Source organism: Podarcis raffonei, chromosome 14, assembly GCF_027172205.1.
Source record: "Podarcis raffonei isolate rPodRaf1 chromosome 14, rPodRaf1.pri, whole genome shotgun sequence".
Classification (NCBI taxonomy): domain Eukaryota; kingdom Metazoa; phylum Chordata; class Lepidosauria; order Squamata; family Lacertidae; genus Podarcis; species Podarcis raffonei.
In genome coordinates this window covers 37,523,465-37,535,950 of record NC_070615.1, presented here as the reverse complement: position 1 = coordinate 37,535,950, position 12,486 = coordinate 37,523,465, and the positions used below count along the sequence as shown (strand labels likewise).

Genomic DNA, 12,486 nt, shown 5'->3' with positions numbered 1-12,486 from the left:
CTCCCATGTGTATAATCAGTCTGGATTAGGGCAAGGGTATCTAAAATTAATAATATCCCATAGCATATCAATGCATAAATGACCTCAAAGCATTGTTAAAGGAATGGGGGGGGGCTTCCTATTCTAAAAGAGTGTCACTAGTCAGTTTGATGGAATTTTTGTACTGCAACTGACACTGTAATGTGCAGATAGAATTAAGACTTTGTTGACCAAGTTACAATAAAAGATAACTTTCCTATTTAGAGCTAATTGTTAATTATTTTGAATAAGGTGGTTTCTCAGTGCACGGACAAGTTTTTCTTACATGTTCTAATAATATTAAGGAATAAGGTCCTTTTTATAAAGGTGCCTCCCTCCAGTTTTCAATTTATCTTTTCAAAACAAGAAAATTCACTGAAATAACACAAACAGAATAATTTGCTAAAGCATCCTGCACATTGGCAAATGGAGTTATCCCTCCGTTAATGGAAAGCTGGTATTTAGCAGAAACTCTGTGACTGTCTGCTTATTGTAAGAAGTGTCAATATTTCAGCAAGTCTTAAGCTTTCCCCACACAATGCAATTAGTTTCTGTATGAAAAACACACTTTAAGCAAGAACATTAAAACACACTTCAATAAAATAAAATGAAAAACTTAATATTTTTCCTGTGAAAAAGTAGAAGAGGATTCAATTACTTACATGGATGATGCTAAACTCTCAGAGCATGCAAAATCTGTGAGGCAAAAAAGTGTGGAGAGCAGAAATAATCGAACCCAAAGAACTTCAAATGGAGCTAGATTCATCACAATCCAAGAAAATACCAAGATGGTGTAATTTCCAAAAATGATCACCCATTCAAAAGGGCTTCCCCAGAACCTTTAACAATACAAGGAAACAACAATCTTGTCTCTTCACTCACAGAAATCTGCTCTCATGAAAAAGGGCATTTGTAGATGAGCCAATCAAGTGTTCACTCAAGTTTGTGAGCCCTGAGACCGTCAGCTTATTCAGATAAACTTTATTTAACTCTTTAGTTTCTGTGCAAAGAAACTAAGGACTCGTAGGAGGAATATAAAACACAGCAAAAAGCTGAAACACTAATAGAAGATTTCCTTAAGAGCTCTATATTCTTCTGCATCATTAATGCTCATCTTCCCAAATGTAATACATTTTTGTAACCAAATTTGTAACCAAAGCTAACAGAAGTGTGCAAGCTCAACATGTTTTTATGCTTTAGATTATGAGCTGCTCAAAACAGGACAAAAGCTTTCATAGACTACACTCCATCAGATGCATGAAGTTCTGTCCTCTTGTTGTTAGTGAGTAGTTGTTTTAAGTTGGCCCTCTCAAAGCTCTGTACTGGCTTACAGACAAGACAGCCTCCCAATCTAAAACAGCTCCTCACCATTCTGAACAGGATACACAACAAGGATATGGTCAGAGCGACCAGAGCCAGATTTCAACTCTGTCTGCATATCTATTTTCAGCAATATCGAAAGCAACACGGTGGCCAGATCGATGCGTAATTTCTTCAACCAATCTTTTTTCGAATTGATATAATATACATGAATATACAATTATGAGTACTGTTCCAGAGTATTTTTCATTCTCATGTATATTGTATCAATTCGAAAAAAGATTGGCTAATGAAGAAATTACACATCTTTCTACTTACGAGTGTTTGTTGAACTATTTGGCTGATGAAGAACTGAACAAAACAGTAGTTGCTATCTGGAAACACTGTTCAGCAGAGTTCAGAGTTGGACATCAGAATTGGACATTTGCTAATTATACAAAGCTTTACAAGCTTGCTCTCCGCCGGGTAAAGTCTGGCACCGTGACTTATTCAAGGACTTTCAGAGACTTCAGTTTGATAGTTTTGATGTTTTGCATTATTCCATAAAGTTTTCTATACTGTAATTGTTTCTGGCCATCGTGTTGCTTTCGATATTGCTGAGTCACATTTTGCAACACAGGGGTTTGTTTGTTTACTGCATATCTATTCTGGCAGCACTATTACAGGACCTAATAACATTAATAACATTATCCACAACAGCAGAATTGATCCATCTGCTCATCTTCCAATATTATGTATGTATGCCATCGTCTACCAACAATGCCCTTTTCTGTGTTCTGCACCGAACAAAAACAAAAAACATTTCTTACCAGGCAATCCTATAAATGCCTACACAAAAGTAAGTCTTATTAAGTAAAATGGGACTTACACCTGTGTAACTGTGTATAGGATTGCAGCCTCAAGCCCTAATTATTGCAATGCAAATAGAACAGAAGTGAATTCATGATTTTTTTAATCATTCCTCCTGTGTTAACTGTTTTAGAATTGCTTTTCGTTCAACTGTAGCAACCTACACAACTGACTGAAAGTTTTCCATGTCTTAGAAAGTAAGCTTGTTGATTTCCTCTATTCCTGTCAGGTGGACTGGCCAAGCTCTCTTCTAATGCCTTTGGATGGTAGAAAGGATTGTCAACCTTTTTGGACTCGCAGACACATTTTGAATTTTGAGGAAGTGCTGTGGGTGCCATGCGAGTGTAGCATAAGAAAAAATGCTGACTGTCATTGGCACAACACAAAATCAGAAAAAGTACAGTTATTGCTGCTGTCCCCCTCCCTTGTCAGACAATCTCATGCTTTCCATGGGAGGTCGTCAATGACCTGCTGGTGCTTACTGTGGAAATCACACAATATTGATTCCCCCGGGCACACACACTTATGTAGTTGCTATCTAATAATAAAAGGTTGCATTCCTCAGCACTAGGGAAAGTATACAAGGTGGCTACTCACTCTAGCACACACAGCACACACACAAACACACTGCACACATAAAAACCACATGCACACAAGCACCTCCCTCACACACATGCACTCATATACTTCATCTATGCACAGTCACACATGCCTTGTCCCCCCCCCCCGCCCAAATGTATCTCTCTCTCACAGAGAATATAATTGAGCACCCCACCACTCACACATTCAGAAAAGCCCCTCCAAGGATGAGCAAAGTGCCTGCCATTTCAATAAAAAAGTGACTTAAAATAACAAGAACCACCAACCCAGTGAGTACTGTGTTGTCTATCCCTGCATTCAAATAAATGTGAACCAATAGCATTTATATGCCACTTGGGTAAGATAAGGAGGAGGAAGAAAGGGAACAGCTAGGTGCTTTTAATAAACATGTGGACGTGCTCTTTAAAAAAATGGCTCAACAGCCAGAGAAAATGTACTTATGTCTACTAAGGATGTAGGAGGATATCCTGTTCTTGTATTAGTCTGATCACTAGAACACTACAAACCAGCTGTATCAAGAGTTCAAAAGTTGTAGCATTTTGTTTTGTAAAGAAAGCAATCATTGCTGTAACAACTAATTGCTTCAAAGTTTTTATACACTTATTACAGCTTTGAACTATGTAGCAAGAGAAGCAAACATGTGGATTTAATTGCTGAACAACTGTCTCTCGCAGTTTAAAGAAATTCATGCAATTATAAAACTAATTTGTTAAAAGAAGTCGAATAGGATTTCATACAGACCAGTGTTTCACAATGGTATGTTGGCATGGTACCGTAAACATGGTAAACAGGAAGGTGACATAGAAGCCTTCCCAAAAATGTGTGATCTAATGAGAGTCTCTTCAGATGAACAACTACAACTGACCCTTTGAAGTATGTTTTGAAGCACTGCACCAAATGAAGAAGGCTGTAATCAAACATACATTTAACATTCATTTGATAACTAACATTTCAGTGTTTTTATACAAGTCAATAAGAAGTATTTCAGTTGATTTCAGTAGCTGCCAGATAAGATCCCAGATTATGGACACCATATCAAAATCATTAAAATTGTGACTAGATTTTCTTCTGGAAGACTAAACATGACACTAATGTACCAAGTAAACATGGAGTGGTATTTAATGAAGTTGTACTTTTAAATTAATGGACCTAAATTAGCTATTCATTAATTTCAATGAGGCTGCTCTGAGTAAAATTTATCACTCATGTTTTTTGTTTTTGTTTTTTTTTAAAAGCAAGCTTAAACATGAAAGGCATGTTAGGTAAATTTATTTCATGTTAAAGAGAATATATTTGCCTGGCATGAAACAATCCCATCTGGACTGTAACGATGGTGATAAGCAAACACAATGACCTGGTTCACAAAACATATTGCTTTATTTATTGATTAAAATATTTATATACCGCTCATCATTGGAAATATCAGAGCAGTTTACAATAATTATATGCAAAATCATACCATATAAAAATTAAGGTGCTAAAAATAAAAAAATAGCTAACTGTTATGCAAATATGAATTATTAATTTCCTGCATAAACTGGACAAGTAGAAAAGTTTTTAGCAGGCATTTAAAGGTTGAAACAGAAGAGCCTGATGAATGCCACAGGACTGGGCATTCCACAGGACTGGGCCAATGACACTAAAGGTTTGGTTTCTTTTTGTTGTTAAATGAGCCTGACAAGCATAGCGAATGACCAGCGATGCTCCTTTAGATGATCTCAGCGATCGAGCTGGAATATACGGGTTAGGGTAATCCCCAGAGTACCCTGGACCTACGTTGCACAGGGTTTTGTAAATCAATACGACCTTGAACCTGGCTCAGTAGCAGACATGCAGCCAGTGCAGATGTCATAACAATGGTGTGTCACAGTCACAGTCTGTGGCCAGGGAAGCAGTCTGGTCATTGCTTTCTGCACAAGCTGAAGCTTCCAAACTAGAACCAAGGACAATCCCACATACTGCAGTCATTTGGTCTTAAGACAAACTATGGATTAAAGCATGCTGAGCATGCTGCTCAAAGGCCCTTCACTACTTCTTCCCAACATCTGCTGCGCCATCAACAAAATAAGCCACATAAATAATCTCTTTAACATCACATTTCCCACAGATTTACAAATAGTTTGCATTCACACCATCCAATTCTAGCCTCAAGAAATATCAGGGCTAGGGGAAACAACCACTAAAAATCTTAGGAAAGGCTCTATAGGAAATGATGCATCCTCTGTTATCTCAACTATGCCAGTCTGCCTAGAACTTTGGGAGCATGGCTAGCCTCAATTTCAAGTATCAGTTACATGAGAAATGAAAACAGGAACATATGTGGACAATTTTATTGCCTCATTAAACATGACGTAAATGCACAAGCAAGTATTTAATACTGCTTGGACCTTATCTTATGGGATCCATTCTCCCTCTCCTCATAATGTCAAGCTGAACAAGCCTTTTGGTTGTTGTTTTACAAACTGACAGAAAACCAAAAACACAGATTAAGGAATGGGTAGCTCAGATAAAAGAAGTGGTTCAGCACCCCTCCATGAGACTGATCATTTCATTTTTTCTTGAGAATGCTATAAAACAAGACTGGATAACCTTTTTTTGGCCCAAGAGCTGCATTTACTGTTGGCCAAACCTCCAAAAGATTGGTGTGGTCACATCCACTCTTTCACACACAAACAGACCACAAACACACACCAATCACACACATGTTTTATAATGTTATGAGTTGGGAGGGGAAGAAGGCTAAGGACCTTCTAAACCCTGGATCCAGTGAGTGTTAAAGCCATGTTAACTTCCTGGTAAGGTGGTCACCTGAGTAACTGGCCATTAAGGGGAACAAATTAAGTGGATCAGTGTGAGATGGCAAATAGGTGGGGCACCCTCCCTCAACTCATGCATAGTTAGAAGGACAAAGCCAAAGTTGAGAGGAGAGAGTGAAGTGATGTTAGGTAGAAGAAAAGCAGCAAGATGGGGAGAGAGAGGGGGCAATGCCTGATTTCTGTTTTGAATCTGAGGCTATGACTATGGGAGAAGCAAGGCCTTCTTGGGGTGTTGATACTGTGAACCCCTCCTTCATGGGCTCAGGTTGTATATATGTGTAAATAAACAATATATCATAAAAATACCACAGTCTCCTCTATGCATCATTCTGAATGAAAAATGAAAGCCTTGGTTATTGCATGGAGCCTCTGGAATCTCACATCACTCAGAGATTGGGGTGGTGTGCAACAATAATATAGAAGGTTAAAAGCAAAATCCTTATAAATGTCAGCTTGAAGTAAAGCAAATTGGATAGATGATTGCTGCTACTACTACTACTACTATTATTATTATTATTATTATTATTATTATTATTATTTTCTGCCCTTTTCCCTGACAGGGAGTCTACAGCTAAAATAGAAACAGCTAAACACATAGGGTGGGGAAGCAATAATTAAAAAAAATAAAACATTAATAGAATATATGATCTATTAAAACACAGAACTAAAGTACACATCATGTTAAAATGTACAATCACAGTTTTAACAAATCAGTTTTCTTTTTTAAATAGCAGCTGCCTGTGCCCCCAAAACTGCAGTCCTAATTAAAAATATAAATATCAAACCCTCCAAGTTGCAATTTGCCCTGGGAAAAAGGGATATTTAGTTTTCACTGGGGGACTGAATTCAACCCTCTTCCCAATGCTCTGTTGTTCGAATCCTGATTGGGCCCTCCCCATGGCTGCTTTAAAATCAAAGAACAGATGCCTTAAATGTGAACATTCAGTAAAGTGAAGAGTTGGGCTCCCAGTAAGCAATCCCTTAGATGTGTTTGTGGCAATTTTTCCTCATAAGAATTTATTTCACATATATAGCTTTTTTATCAGCTACCAATCTGAGCCTTGAAATGCATGAATGTGAAACAGGAAGTGGGAAGGTGGACACTCTTTCCCAGTTCCTCTTTCAGCTGTGTGTGGTGTTGGCGTAATAGTGTTGCTGTTTAGTTTTCAATGAACTTTTTGTAATCTCTTGCACTATGTGGTTTCCAAGTCTTAGATCAGCACATCAGCAGCTGAACAGACAGCGAAGCACCTGATATGGTATGAGAAAAAGGGGAGAGATTTGAGACTGGGAATGGGAGAGAAAAACAGACTGTGCAATGTGGAGAAGACATGGTGCATAAGGTACCAGAGAAACAGAGAGATGGAAACACACACAATCTAGTAAAATGAATCCACTTGAAATTTCCTAAGTTTGTAATGGGCTACCTGTCCCAGGCAGACAGACACACCCTTCTATCAAGTCACATATCCCATCTATCTCCACTGATTGAACCATAAAAATCAAAGATCTGGCCCTTTCTAGTACTGCCTTGGTGCAAAAACATGGATGTGAGGCACAGATCCCTATGGATTCTTGTAATTGTTTACAAACTATGCCCTAAAATCATGAGTCAAATCATAAGTCATCTCTAAGTGCATAGATATAATTGATTGACATCCTATGTAAAAATGAACCATGATGAGGATCCATGCCTTGAATCAGTGTTTTTGTCCCAGACACCATATCTATGATTTTTTACTTTGCAGTCTGCCAATGTAAGCTTTAATTTAATGGTTGCTGCTATAGGACCCTGTGTAACATCATGAAAATTCAAGAGGATTCATTTTAACATGGGCGTAGCCAGGAGGGGCAGAGGGGGCAGCTGCCCCACCTAAATCAAGTAAATAAATAGAAATCATTAACTAACTGGCCAATTGCATCACAGATATCTCAGTTCTGCCCCCCAACATAAAGCCTGCCCCCCATAAAATAAATCTTGGCTACACCTATGCATTTCAACACTACTGAAGCTGCATTTTACCCCAAACCCTTGAAAAAGGAAACTGTATGTGTTCTCTCTCTCTCTTTGTAACTTTTCGGGGGGAGGGATGAAGAAAGAAAAGCAAGAAATTTGAAATGTGCTCATGGAAAGAAAAGGATTGGCAACGCTTACAGTAACCCACTCTTTGAAAATTATTCCACCAATATCTTTTCAGGTCATTTTTAGAACATCAATAGCATACAACACTGCTAAGGGTAATTTCACTGAAACTAGAAAATTATCAACATTCATCTAGAGAGAACCACTACACTTAGCATTTTGCCCCCTAAAAGATATTTTTTTTAAAAAAACTAGTTTTAAAAAGTAGACATTACATTAATTACCAGCAAAATACTTCATTATCAACAAGAAATGTCTGGAAATAAAACAACACCATGGACTCTTTTTGTACTACTTCTTAAAAATAAGAATCAGTAAACAATATTTTTCATCATACTTAGTCACCAGACACATCTCCCATCTTAATTGCATCATTCTGTCACTGAGAAAGGGGGAAATGGCTTTAATAAATCTTACTGAAAAGGACAGGGATTTTGTTCAAAAGTTTACCAAATGGAATGAATCTGCAGAAATCACTTCAAGTAGCTTGTGAAAATGTCAGAAGAGACTCAACTTCAGAGGTCAGCTCTCTAGAGACTACTGAGTCTTGGCCTGTGGGCTTTTCACATGAAAATTGTTCCTTGCAGACACTGACTGATGCCCAGGGAATGTTAGGATTGTGGGAACTGGCAGTACTAGTAACAATGACAGACTGAACGGGAAACCAGTATATACAAAGTCTCTCTTCGCATTTCTTATAGCATAAGAGATGCCATCCCTTAGATAACATGTACATTCTCACCAAGGGTCAAAATTATTTCACACATCACATTATTCCCCCCCCCCAGCCCTACTCAAGTCTTTTTCAAAATATCAGGCACTGAGATGCTAGGATAGGGTAGACAGAGTTGTGAAAAGGAATTTTTAAAATCCACTGAAGTTACAGGAGACAACCCTGGATCATGCTGTTTAACCAGTAAATCTGAATCAGTGTAGTATCTAATTGATGCTTAAATTAGAGAGAACCAATGTTCTGTCAGGGCTACACTCAGAAACCCACAAGTATGTGCACAGCTGTCTAGTGTAATAAACCCATGTAGACTACATGCGCCTCTTTAAGCAATAATACTGGGATGAAGAAACTGTGGCCCTCAAAACGCGCTTGGACTTCAACTCCTACCAGCACTAGCTAACATTGCAAATTATCATGGATGAGAGGATTACAATCCAACAATATCTGCAAGGCCATGGGTTCTTCATTTCTTCAAAAAATGGTTATTGAGTACTGGCCATTGGCTTTCTTTACTACGAAGAACTAAAAATGCTTCATGTTCACTTTGGGCAACAATACTTGTTTGGCTTTAAATACTAAATAAAGAAACTCATGTGCAATCTCCAAACCAACAAAAAGCTGCCTTCCTGCACACTTCCCAAACGCTAGCATATGTAAAACACTGACCACGTTAATGTGGTGTAGGTAGCATTTGAAACCAAACTCAAGAGTACAATTTCATTATTGTGGAATTGGGGAGCTGGAGGTGTCACTCCTTTCAACCTTAAGATGACATGTACTAGGAACACATAAGGGCTGAAAGAAATGAGCCAAAACTTTAAGGAATCGTATGACAGGCTTGCCCAACATGATATATGGAAGTCATTCAGGATCATATATATTTTGCCCATTTAGAGTCTCTGCCAGGATGAAATTGTGTCTTAACCTGTTAACTTAAGTTAAAAAAAATGTTTTCAAAAAGGAAAGCTGGAGGTTTACAGGACTTTGAAGAAAATCTGTAGACTATACAAAGTATCTCTAACATTGGATTTAAGTTGCAGGTCCTAAACTTAGGGAAAAGGACCTTCAATAATCAAAATCCAAGATAGGTACCAAAAGCCTTTTGATGAACGTGTTTAAAGGTATTACATTTTGGGAATGTTGATCTTATCTACTTGCTGTGTACAACAAACAGTTCAGAGGACAGAAAATTTCCTGCAGTCTCCTAGTCCACATTTGATCCCAAGCTGAGAAGACAGACAAACCCCTTATATGTGTTTTTATGACGGAATCAAAAAAGCTGTTCATGGTTGTACCCATGACCCACTGAACTCTATCAGACATGATGTACGATGTTATTTTTAAACTCCAGATGTACTGGTAAAACAGCAACAGAGTATTTTTTTTGTCTGACTGTACTCACGACTATTTAAAAGTGTGATGAATTCATTTTTAAAAAGAAACAAAACAAACAAAGTGGGGGAGATTTCCCCCTGCAAAAAAAATCTCATAACTAATTTCTCAGAAAATCTTATTCCCTCCACCCAATCCAAGAAACCTTTTACAGCTTTAGGTTAATTCCCTTTTCACCCACTCCAGTTTTCTCCCCCTCCCCTTCAACAGGCACCTCACCATACCATATGCCCTGAGAACTTAAATGTCCTTATTCTCCTATGTTTAAAAAGCAAACCATCAAGATCTTCCTTCGAAGTTAATATCAAACCTGACTGTCCATTATCTTGCCCCTCAGAAAACATCCTCAAGTATCAAAACTGCAGCGAGAATGCCCATCGCCTCCATGAGACAATAGCAATGGATTCCTGCCAGTTGTTACCATAGTACTGTTAAGGCACAAGGAGAATTCTTGTCAGAACAGATCCACAACAAATAGGAAAATGAAGATAAAAGACTGAGTACTGAATGTACAAATCAACCTTTTTTAAAAAATAAAAAGCTAGAAACTACCAGTTTGACTTGCATATGATCAAATGAAATAAAGCACTGCACATAGTCACACTCGCCAACTTTCTGAAGGTGTCTTCTTTCAGAAAAAGTTTACTCCTAATATGAGCTGCAGAATCAAGTCACAACATGCAGAGGTTGAATAATTTGTTTCAGGCTGCAAAGGAAACTACAATAAATACCTGTCCAAATTCTAGGTTGAAAAGAGTGCTGAAAGTCCTGGAAGAAATCCAGTCTGTTCAGAATAAATCACCAATAAGATGCTATAAAATCTAAGCACTCATTTTCAAGTTGTGAATCAACTTGGAAGCATTTCTTGTACAATCCCACTGTGCTACCTTCCTTATGCTGAAGAGCCAAAGCCAAGAAAATTAGATACATGCACAGCATGATCCTACACTTGTTTTCTCAGAAATAAGTCCCACTCTATTCAGCCATACTTTCTTTTTAATAGAGCTTTTCAAGACTACAGCCTTATTTATGCTGCTCTTAGGTCTGGTGCATCCAATGCTAAGTATTTATGCATAAGCATAGCAAGGCTTAAGTTTGAACAGACAAGGGTAGCTAAAGATAACTGATCTGATTCAGAGAAGATGCTTCCATGCGCAGGACAGGAATACAAATGTTGCCTACCGCACTACATTACTGCCAATGGAATGTGCATTTGGATCTGCTCTCATGCTCTAATCTCCTTCTCTTTTCCACATAAGGATCTTTTCATCACAAAACTTGACATTCTGAAATTCTACATATGTAGAATTAAAATTAATAGACATAACTTAGGTCCATTGATTTCAATGGGTCAACTCTAAGTAGGAATAACACTGGATACAACTCTAACATTTTCTGATTATATGAAGAACCAATTTCTCATAAAACTGATACAGTTCGAGCACGGTGAGGTATCATTATGAGAAAAACTATGCTGGATTAAAGAGTGTTAACTTTTCTTCATGGTTCTGTTTACCCCTCTATAAAAAGGTGCAACTTGTCAAGGGATTGTTAAAGAATTTCCTTCATACCTTACAAAACGTAATTTTCAAGATGGCTCAACCAGCCATTAAAACCATCTCAAAATTAAAAAGAAGAAACAGTGATCAATGGTAAAACCTCACCTAACAATCACAAGTAAACATCCTCAAAAAAAAACACACAAAAAAACCCCATAGCAACATTAAAGAGATTAATAATTAAAAGCATTAAAAAGTCCAGACAATAAAAATACCTCCCGCAAGAACCTAATCAAATCCTATAGGAGAGCATTCCTGAAGAAGATATTCAGGAATCCACCTCACTTTTTGACAGCAGAGGGTCTCTGATAACTACTGGTTGCATCCAACACTGCGCTCCTCTCACACAACACAACTTTGCCCTCTCTCCCCTTCTATCCATCAAAATCTAGAGGGAATCCTCTGGAGCAGATGTCAGGAGGGGCTTGCAGGAAAGGAAGAGGAAGTCCCATTGGATACAACTCAATCCTTCTAACTGAGCAAGTTTATGCGAATGGTTCCTTTGCTTTAAAAACTTGGGTCCCAAAAGGTATACAACTTTAGATGTTAAAGGTTGAGACCAGCACTTTCAATTAGACAGATCAGAAGCCAGTAAGGTGGTTTCAACACTGGTCAACTATGTTCTGACTGATCAGTTCCAGTCAATAATCAGGCTGTTGTATTTCAAAGCGTTAGAGGAAGACCCACGTAAAATGCATTGCTGAAATCTGGATGTTACTAGGAAATAGGAAACAGTGGTGTTGACAACTGCATTGTTATTCTTCTACACTGCTTCTGCTTCAGATGGTAGGATTTGCTATTGCTCTTTACTTGATACTTTCTAACCCCATTCCAAAAATTGTCCTCAGTTGCCTCCATGTTAAGTTATTATAGAAATTTTAAAAGACAGTAGAATTGTTTACTGTTAGGAGTGCACAAATTATAGCCAGTTATCTCTTTAAGGTAAACCCAAATGCCTCAGAACACAGCTGCAAGTACATAGGAAACAACTGTACAGGGAACAAGCAGCAGATGACCACATACAAATGTAAGCTTTGCTAAACGAATGCAAAGAAT

General features: G+C 37.9%; 1 protein-coding gene across 4 annotated transcripts in view; it reads right to left on the bottom strand.

The window, feature by feature from the left end:
* MRTFB (myocardin related transcription factor B) overlaps positions 1-12,486 on the bottom strand; it is a 91,990-nt gene that overhangs the window by 49,936 nt on the left and 29,568 nt on the right. The window lies entirely within an intron of this gene.